Source organism: Mercenaria mercenaria, chromosome 14 (assembly GCF_021730395.1).
Source record: "Mercenaria mercenaria strain notata chromosome 14, MADL_Memer_1, whole genome shotgun sequence".
In the NCBI taxonomy this organism is placed as follows: Eukaryota; Metazoa; Mollusca; class Bivalvia; order Venerida; family Veneridae; genus Mercenaria; species Mercenaria mercenaria.
Genome location: NC_069374.1, coordinates 5955572 through 5966261, shown reverse-complemented (window position 1 = coordinate 5966261; position 10690 = coordinate 5955572). Strand labels below are relative to the sequence as shown.

General features: G+C 35.3%; 1 protein-coding gene across 7 annotated transcripts in view; it reads right to left on the bottom strand.

Moving 5' to 3' along the window:
• LOC123526242 (D-glucuronyl C5-epimerase-like) overlaps nt 1-10690 on the bottom strand; it is a 120694-nt gene that overhangs the window by 25433 nt on the left and 84571 nt on the right. For 6 of the 7 annotated variants that reach the window (XM_053522881.1, XM_053522877.1, XM_053522878.1 and 3 more), the window contains one exon: nt 292-340. The gene's annotated coding sequence lies outside the window, so the exon portion shown is untranslated. Of the gene's footprint in view, nt 1-291; nt 341-471; nt 656-10690 lie in introns of those variants that run through there. The other variant, XM_045305302.2, reaches the window with a different exon arrangement.

Here is a 10690-nt window from a genome sequence, read left to right as displayed (position 1 = left end):
TTTTTAAGATGATAATTATCGAATGAAGTGAAATTAGCATCTAATTAGACAAAATGACATGGGGAAATTTGTCCGTATGGAGTAACCCTTACCCCACACAGGCTACTGTGTGTCATGTTTAATGGTGGTCAACTGCATTTTAGCAACACATTCGGATAGAAGTAGCATCAGTAAATAAATTGTGAAATTTTGTAATTATCTCCCTTTAATGTAATAATATTTAAAATTTTGCTTAATGCTTTGTAAACAAAATAGATTTTATAAAGATAATTAGTGAACAATGATTATTACCTTCATCCAAATATTTTTTTCTCTTGTCTTTAACACTTCAGACTGGTACCTGCAACAGAAAAAGAAACTCTTATATAGTTTATTCATTTAAATAAAATGAGGCAAAATCTTAAAATGATCAATTCATTCTTAAGAGAATTTTTTTTTTTAATAATAATAAAGCAGTTTGATAAAATATACCTCTCCTTGAAACCAACAAAAATATCCAAGTGTAAGTGAAACAAATTTAAGCAAATGAAGAAATTCTATTGCTAAGTTTCTTTTTCAGCAATTTACACAGACACAACACCAAAGCCAGTCCTTATAAGAGTTTTAAGCCAAAGAAGCACTTCAAAGGACTTTAACCAACAAACACAACAGCACAAAACTGTAGGTAACATTATATTTAACTATTAAAATCACAAATGACAGAAAAGTATTTTTCACACCTTATTGGCTAGTTTACAATGCCAATCACATGTCAATTACACCTAACATTCCTATATAATTACTTGTAATAGACACCAATTAAGAACTGTTTTACTCATTCACATGTGCCATATTGTTGTGTAATTAGGCAAGAAATCTAACCCTAACTGTTTTTCTTTACAAAAAATATGATTAAAATTTTTTAATTAAAAGGCGTGAAAAAGACAAAGAAATGATGGACAGACTTTTCGTCTCAAACTGTAATATACTGACCAGCAGGAGTTGAATTCGGACATGACTTTAATTCAACAGATGACAGATAACATTTTTATTAAGTCAATTCAAATTCGATAGTTTATTTGGCAAAACATAATACAATGTTCATCGCCAATGCTGTATGGCGGTGTTTAACAAGTAAAATGTATTAAAGAAAAGTACAGAAAATCAAGCAATAATAAAAACACTTAAAATTTAAACTAATTTCTTTCACAATAAAGAATGTACAATTTAGTTCTATGAAAATGTAATTTTTATGAATTTATTAGCAACAACTATGTTTGTTATTTGTTAACTGGAATTTAATGGCACTTAAATGGCTTTTTAATGAGAACATTAGCTTTCATAATTGTAAAGTTGATATCTTTTTACAGGGATCACAAAGAGAATACACAAGTTACCTCAATACAGATATAGCATTAAAAGCATGTCAGATGCTTCAGAGTCCACTATTCAATGTTTAAAGTCTGAAACTTAGGCTTTAAAATGCTATGAATGTTATATATAGTGCCTCTGCAACCAGCATGGATCCAGACCAGTCTGCGCATCCACACAGTCTGGTCATGATCCATGCTGTTCGCTAATGGTTTCTCTAATTGCAATAGGCTTTGAAAGCAAACAGCATGGATCCTGACCAGACTGCATGGATGTGCAGGCCGATCTGGATCTATGCTGGTCGCAAACGCACTATGTTGGTTTTCTCATGGTGTGGCTCATATTCAGTTCAACCTGCATTTCATGACTACCTGTAGTAAGCAGCCACTTGCATTAATTATTAAACAGAAGATTCTTCAAACCCAGAATAATTCCCTTGTGCAGGCCAACATTATGATGTCTGTGAAAGATGGCAAAGGACAGAACTCTCACCAACCACAAACTTTCTGGTTGTGTATTGCAATTGGGTCACAAATCAGTATGAAATGTGTGAAAGGTCAGATTGACTGTCTGTGTCTGTAGATGATTTTATTCATTTACAACATCCAACACTGTAATAATGACTGTCCGGACAACCCTCATACAAAATTAAGTATTTCCATGACCGTACATGAACTTACAGGGTGATTATTACTATCATTAAACTGAAGTTGTAAAATGGTCATCCCACTTGCTGACACTGTCCTATCTTTCAGATTCACTACACTGCTCAACAAAATATTGCAACAATTAGCAAACGTCAATATTTATTTGATATGTAAAACAAGGGCGGACAACTTCTCAGCATCAGGGAACTAATGACTCTATTAGATCAAGACAACAGTCAAACACCGCCGATGCTTGAGCGTCAATGGCTTAAAAACATGGGCATGCTTTAGCGATTCTTGGGTCCCAAACCAGCTTCTTTATTATGTTCTACGTTTGGATCACTCGTAAAACTGGATAACTCTTACTGTATTAATAATAATAAGTACCTATAAGCCCGTTCAAACTTTTGTTACATCTACAATGACTTATGAGAGTTTTAAGCCAAAGAAGCTCTTCAAAGGACTTTAACCAACAAACACAATAACACAAATAACTGTAGGCTACTGACACAAATAAATGACAGGCCCAGATGTAGAAAATTTCAACTAAGGGGGCCCACTGAAGATAAAGGCAAAGACCTCAGCTGGAAGGTGCACAGCCCCAGATATAGATTTTGTCCAAGAAGGGATGGGTTACCTTCTCCTGCAAGGAGGGTCTATGAGTTTCCCCGCTGGAAGTTTTAGAAAATTTACAAGGCATAAAAATGAGGCCTCTGGTGTGTTTTGGATCTTAAAAATTTGATGAGTAAAGGTGGACTTACAACTGGAAGTGAGGGGGTCACTCACCGGGTACCCTGGCCATTAGATGAATAGATAGATCTGTTTCTCAGAATGTACAAGAGGCCCTGAAATAAGCACAGATAAGGTACAGTCTAACCTGTACTAACGGTCACCTCCGATCAGCGGTCACCTCCGTTCAGCGGTCATTTTATGACGCCCCCGACGGATTTTCCTCTATTTTATCACTTTATTCAGCGGCCACCTGCCGTCCGCGGCCAGCGGCCACCGAAATTGCCTCCCGACCGCCGTATTTGACCCCTTTCAGCGGCCATTTTTCTTCCAAAACCAATTATTTTTAGGCAATAATCGCCGAAGATACCCGATTTTGAGAAGCACGTGGTTGCTAAGTTTCGCGGGACTTCACCACAAGAACGACAAAATGACATGAGCTTCTCAATTAAAACTGATAACCAAAGGTGTAATCCCCTTTTGTTATGATCAAATGGCCAGTAATTATCGGTAATTAGCGTGTCACCTCGTGTCAATTTTGTTGTTCACAGTTTGACCTCGGTTAACGATAATACTCGATAACTAATTAGTAGCATAATATTTGTGATTTTTTTATACTTCTGTCATCAAAATACTATTAAATTTATACGAAATTAATTGTGTTTGAAAAAAAATATAAACCACTCTATCTTTTACGGAACGTAACGGCAATTTTAGATTTAGCGTAGACAATAAGCGCCGAGAGTAGCTTCCCTTACCAAAATGGCGAAAATTGTAAACAAACTTGTTTTGAAGTTGGAAAATTGTCTGTAACAATTTTTGTAGTAAAAAAAAAACGGCGGAGTTTTAGATTGCTAAGAAGACCATTCGTATTGCGAAGGCAAATGCACGTCATTGTATCCTGGTAAAATAATAATGGAAAACCCAAAAAGAAACGGGCCTAAAGGCTATAGACTGGTCAGAAGTCTGAAAAATACATATACTGGCTGCACCTCCGGTCAGCGGTCACCTGGCTTTAGCGGCCAAATTGTCTGCTTCCCTTGGCTGGCTGCTTAAGACAGGTTAGACTGTATTAGCAAATGGATGCTGCAGGCCCTGATTCAACATCTAGCAAAAGAATTTAAGCTATATTAACTTATTATGTTAAGTGTACTTCACAGCAAGTTAATGGGTTCACATATTTTAATCACAATAAATATTTGCTGGTACACCAACAATACAAGACAGGTTGTTTATATTTAAGATGAAGTGTCATATAGGAGAATAAGATGACAGTATGAAAGTTGAAACCGTGGTCAAAGGTTAGTCAGGTATTGTTTACAGATATTGTACACGTCCAGGTCACGGCAGCTTGTAATCCATGGTCACACTGATACCTCAGTACGAAAATTAAGAATTTTGAAGTTTATCACTTTGAATACATATGAGCCGTGCCATGGGAAAACCAACATAGTGGCTTTGCGACCAGTCTGGTCAGGATCCATGCTGTTCGCTTTCAAAGCCTATTGCTATTAGAGAAACTGTTAGCTAACAGCATGGATCCTGACCAGACTACGCAGATGCGCAGGCTGGTCTGGATCCATGCTGGTCGCAAAGCCACTATGTTGGTTTTCCCATGGCACGGCTCATATGTAAATGCTATGAAATAAATTAATTCCTTCAGTTTGAATTTTGTGGTTTCAGCAAAATCTGTCATTTTAAATATAAAATTATAAAATGGGAATTTCATTTTTTGTTTTCATTCAGGAGTTAATATCGTTTTAAGGACTATTAACAATACCACAAACTCTAAAAATTATAAATGATTATTATAATATTTGTAAAAGATTCTCGAAGTCCAAATGCTGATGGACTGCGATCAATTTTGAACATCTTGGTGTTACCTCTTAACAATTCGTTGTTTTCATATAGCAATTGAAAGCAAGAATGGTCTATTTTGCGCTTAATTACTTGGGCTTCTCTTGCTCCCACCTGTAATCACTGTATTTAAAGCCTTTTCATTTTATCTTTTCAGATTTTTTTTTCCATTTGAGATCTGACACTGCCCAAATTTTCAGTTCAAATTGATAAAGTATTTTTCTATGGACTGTACTATCTAACAAATATATAAACCATTTATTTATGCAATTAACAATATTTATATCTAGAAATCAAGTGATTCAAATTTAACCTTGTTTCAACATTACAAAATTAAGTACTTAACCAAAATTCCTATCCATCTAGTCACTACTTTACCAGTAGGTAAAAATCAAAATTTTGTCAGGCTTCCAAAATCCTGGTCCATTTTGTCCCTGTATACCACAAATATTTATACTGCAGTATAGTACTGATTGATTTCGGTGATAATTATGTTGACACCTTTTGAAGTCAGTTAAAAAAATCTTGAAATTATCTTCCCTGTCTTTGAATTGAATACACCAATCTTATCAATAAACATGTCAGCTTTACAGGTTGAAACAATTCTACAAAGTACAAGGGTATCCTAGATTCTACAGACACAATGCTGCAAGGCAAAGGTATACCAGAATCTAGATGCACATGCTGATAATCAGCTGATCACATTTCGGATAATTTACTGATTACATTACTGTCAACAATGTTTAAGACAAGCTCTTCCTGTATGAATCAATTAAGGTAGACCATAAACTCAACAATCAATTAAAAAATCTATTAAGTTGACATGTATGAACTATTTGATATTATACTTTTTACAAAAAAGAGACAACAGTTCTATGATTCTCTTACATTGTCTAGAATATTTCTGACCAATCCTACTTTCAGAGATACTAATAGAAATGACACATGGGTTCACATGTAATACAGTAATCATGTATTGTCTGTCAATGAGACTGAGTAAGGTTACTTGTCATGATTCATCACAATGCTGTCACCTTCAAGTCAGTAATTAACATTTACAATCATCCTTTCCACACCTAATGGTAGAATTTTTGATGCTATTGAAAGATAAATGATTTGTATAGAAGCTTTCAAAACAAAATATCTGCCAAACTTCTCAAATTTAAAACAGAAAGACTATATCAAATGAAAACAGGAATTCAATCAATCTTTCTGTTATATTTTTGTTAAGGATTATGAACACCATTATAGAACATTAAAAATTAAGTGTATATTTTTGGTCAATGAATAAAAGACCTCAACAGAACAGACAATTATTATCTCCCTTCGAATTAAACTTCCTTGTTTGTTTGTTTTTTGCTGAATTTCCATAATTTTATATGCAAACCTAGCTAGCTGATACAAATGAACAAGCAACTTTTTTTATGCAAAAAAGATATAGCCTGTTTTGACTTTAGATTATAATTCTTATCCAATTAACTGCATGTAAATGTGAGATGTTACTACTATATTTTATTTCTATTCTGACATGTCGGCTTTGAAAACTGCCAACCCTGAAGATGCAGCTCTTCATTTAAAAAAAAGTCAGAATAAAAAGTCAAAACAACAACAGCATTAACAAAAACTAAAAAAAAAAAAAGAGGGCCATGAAGGCCCTGTATTGCTCACCTGACCTATTGACTTACAGATCATCAAGATTAACATTCTGACCAAGTTTCATTAATATAATGGCCTCTAAAGTGTTAACTAGCTTTTCCTTTGATTTGACCTGGGGACCTAGTTTTTAACCCCACATGACCAAGATTCAAATTTGACCTAAAGATCATCAAGATTAACATTCTGACTAAGTTTCATGAAGATACAGTCGTAAATGTGGCCTCTAGAGTGTTAACAAGCTTTTCCTTTGACCTGACCTAGTGACCTAGTTTTTGACCCTACCTGACCAAGATTTGTACTTGACCTATAAATCATCAAGATTAACATTTTCAACAAGTTTCATTAAGATATGGTCATAATGTGGCCTCTACAGTGTTAAATAGCTTTTCCTTTGATTTGACCTGGTGACCTTGTTTTTAACCCCACATGACCCAGATTCAAACCTGACCTAAAGATCATCAAGATTAACATTCTGACCAAGTTTCATGAAGATACACTCATAAATGTGGCCTCTACAATGTTAACAAGCTTTTCCTACAATTTGACCTAGTGACCTAGTTTTTTAACCCGGATGACCCTATATCGAACTCGTCTAAGATTGTATTGAGAGCAACATTCTGACCAAGTTTCATTAAAATTGGGCCAAAATTGTGTTTTCTAGAGTGTTAACAAGCTTTTCCTTTGATTTGACCTGGTGACCTAGTTTTTGACCCCAAATGACCCAATATCAAACTCATCCAAGATTTTATTGAGGGTAACTTCCTGACCAAGTTTCATTAAGACTGGGCCAAAATTGTGATCTGTAGAGTGTTAACAAGCTTTTCCTTTGATTTGACCTGGTGACCTAGTTTTTGAACCCAGATGACCCAATATCGAACTCGTCCAAGATTTTATTGAGGGTAACATTCTGTCCAAGTTTCATTAAGATTAGGCCAAAATTGTGACATCTAGAGTGTTAACAGTCAAATTGTTGTCGACGACGGACGACTGACAACGGACGACGATGGACACAGGGTGATCACAAAAGCTCACCGTGAGCACTTTGTGCTCAGGTGAGCTAAAAACAAGTGACATGCAGTTAACAGCAATCTTGGTTCTTTACCAATTAACAGTTTTGCTAAGAGACTTAATGTACATAGTCAATTAATGCAAACAGTGCAAAGTTCTACATCATATTAACAAATTATATAATTTTGCAGAGGTATGCATCACCTTAAATAATTGAAATTTCTTCTGTAAACATAAGAAAGCACTAAAGTCTTGAAGGTGAAATACTCTCTGATAAGAGTATAAGTGGTTACAATTCCTCTGCATATTGCCACTTGGAATTTTATGGAGTTTTATGACTTCTCTCACAATAATCTAATACAGAGAATTGATCTCAAGTGTACCTGTCACTTTGATCTCTATATTTAGCAAACAATACAACAGGTGTGAACGTTTGTATTCGGACAAAGTCCCCTCCCCGTCCTCTGGCAAAATGCCCTCCCCTGGCATAAAAAACCTCCTCCCCCAATCCTCAGGCAGATAAATTCCACTCCCCTTCCTGAGGCAAACAAAATATCCTCCTGTGCCTCCTAGGACAGACAAAATCATCAGGGGTTTCATAAAGAGGCTGTAAGACCGGGATTTCCCCTTACTTTAGTGGTCTGAAGCCTCCAATAATTTTCCTGTAGCAAATCAATGGGAGGATCGCAGACCTTCCTCTACTTTGCACTTCAGTATTTGATGAAACCTCTGAATTACCTCCCCTCCCACTGGCAGACAAAGTTCTAGAGTGAACACAATGGTGTAATGGTTATTTTTTGGGGCTGTGCTACAAACATATGGTTCCTTGGTTTGAGCCAACGTTTAAACCCTTCCAAAGGAAATTACTATTATAATGTCCAGAAAAGTTATGTGTATGATGGCTTTTGTCTTGTTTGTTTGTTTTGGGTTTTTCAACAGTATTTCAGTCATGTAACGGCAGGCAGTTAACCTAACCAGTGTTCCAGCTTTACACTCCTGAGGCTCCCCTTCCTCTCATTACTTTCGCAAACAAAACACCATTAAATCTTAACACTAAAATTTGATAAATTTGAAAAAATTCAGTTTAACTGTGCAACTACGATAATAAATTGAGCAATTTACTACGATAATAAATTGACCAATTTTAGTAATTTTGTACTTCAAAATTACAATACTCCCTTAGTTACTGAATTTGATCCTAAGTTAGTGTGCAGTCTCAGGAACAAGAGGGGTGATTTTATCCATTCAAACTTTTTCTTTTCTAACTTTCAAATGTGCTTTTACTTAAATAAAAAAAAAAATACCCCAAAATTATGACTAAATTGAAACTAATCGGCAACAACTGCTCTTAGAAAACACTGTTGACGCAGTACATAAACATTCAATAAATAATATAAAATGAATAACAATTTCATTTTCTCTCTAAAATAAAAAATCAGCCAAATTACAAATTACAAAATTCTATAGCCATATTTACACTGACCTTTCAACAAGATTTCCTCTCATAGCTAACTAACAATTCCCTGATATCAAATAAGAAATGACCACAAACCAATGACATCTTTATTTCAATGACCATTTATTGATTTGCTAGAAGCCTATCCCCAGTCCCTGCATTTATAAATAACCAATGAAGCTAACACTGATGAATTACAAAATAAGTCTGTTCTTTTAATGTACATCACAAAAACCCAACAAATATCAAGTTCCATTTTTTTTTTCTTTTACAACTCTGCATGGCGTATCCAGTCGGGAAGTGCATCACATATGCCAGCATCTAATTTTAATTGTATGTAATTTTTATTTTATTGACCATTTTGTATTGTAGTATATGACTGTATATCAATTTTTTTTTTCTAATTTGCTATCTTATGCTTGCCAACAAGTTCGTACTTTTTACACATTTGCCAATGATCTTTTTTTACTCGCAGAAAACAGAACAAAAAAATCACAGATTTACATCAAACTGTGAAGACTGCATTTTTTAAAAATGAGTTCTTTTTTCCTGCAATTCCCACCCCAGTCAAGCAGGATGAGGGACATGCACCCACTCTCACAGATTCTACTCTCCATTTGCAATTTCACTACTCACTCCTCTTTGTAATATCCATGGTCTACGTCTATGCGAGCCAGCCTGCGGTATAGTCTTCCATTAAGTTTCCTATATTCACAGACAATTTGCTCACCTTCCTGTGGACTACCCTGTGGGCTCAGACATTACATTATCTACATCCCCAGACAATTCCACAATTAGAAGCTATTTGATGGTAAGTGCACTGTAACATTTCAGATAGCAGACTCTACCTCTCTTTGGTCTCTATTCAGTAGTTTTTATGCTATTTAAGGATAAAATAACAGCATTGATTTTGTCCACTGTAAATAACCCTGTAAAAATCGTTTCAATTATCTTGCTTGATTTATAACCAGACATTCTAGGTAGTCCAAGGGACAATAAATTGTCTGCTGTTTGTTTTAAAGTCACGCCAACACTCTCTAGATCATTACACAGCAACACTCTGCATTTTTGTCTCCAGATCATACAGCAACTTTCTAGACATTGTGGATGAAGATCCCACTGGTGTTCCTGCAGTCTTCACCATCCCATCTGCAGTCCCTTCCAAAGGCACTGGCCAGCACCTCTGTAGAAATAAATGACCTTCCGAAAAACTGGCTGGATAGCTTACATATCAATCAGGAATTGAAATAAATGAGGTACAGGACAACAGAGTGATAGTAAAACACTCAGAGACAAAAACCGAGCAAGCTTATACAGACAGACAAAGGTATCTAGTGAGCTGAAACACTAAGAAACAAAGCAAAGTGAGTTAAACTACTGAGAGACAAAGATATCTAGTGAGCTGAAACACTAAGAAACAAAGCAAAGTGAGTTAAACTACAGACAGACAAAGATATCTAGTGAGCTGAAACACTAAGAAACAAAGCAAAGTGGGTTAAACTACTGAGAGACAAAGATATCTAGTGAGCTGAAACACTAAGAAACAAAGCAAAGTGAGTTAAACTACAGACAGACAAAGATATCTAGTGAGCTGAAACACTAAGAAACAAAGCAAAGTGAGTTAAACTACAGACAGACAAAGATATCTAGTGAGCTGAAACACTAAGAAACAAAGCAAAGTGAGTTAAACTACAGACAGACAAAGATATCTAGTGAGCTGAAACACTAAGAAACAAAGCAAAGTGAGTTAAACTACAGACAGACAAAGATATCTAGTGAGCTGAAACACTAAGAAACAAAGCAAAGTGAGTTAAACTACTGACAGACAAAGATATCTAGTGAGCTGAAACACTAAGACACTAAGAAACAAAGCAAAGTGAGTTAAACTACAGACAGACAAAGATATCTAGTGAGCTGAAACACTAAGAAACAAAGCAAAGTGAGTTAAACTACTGAGAGACAAAGATATCTAGTGAGCTGAAACACT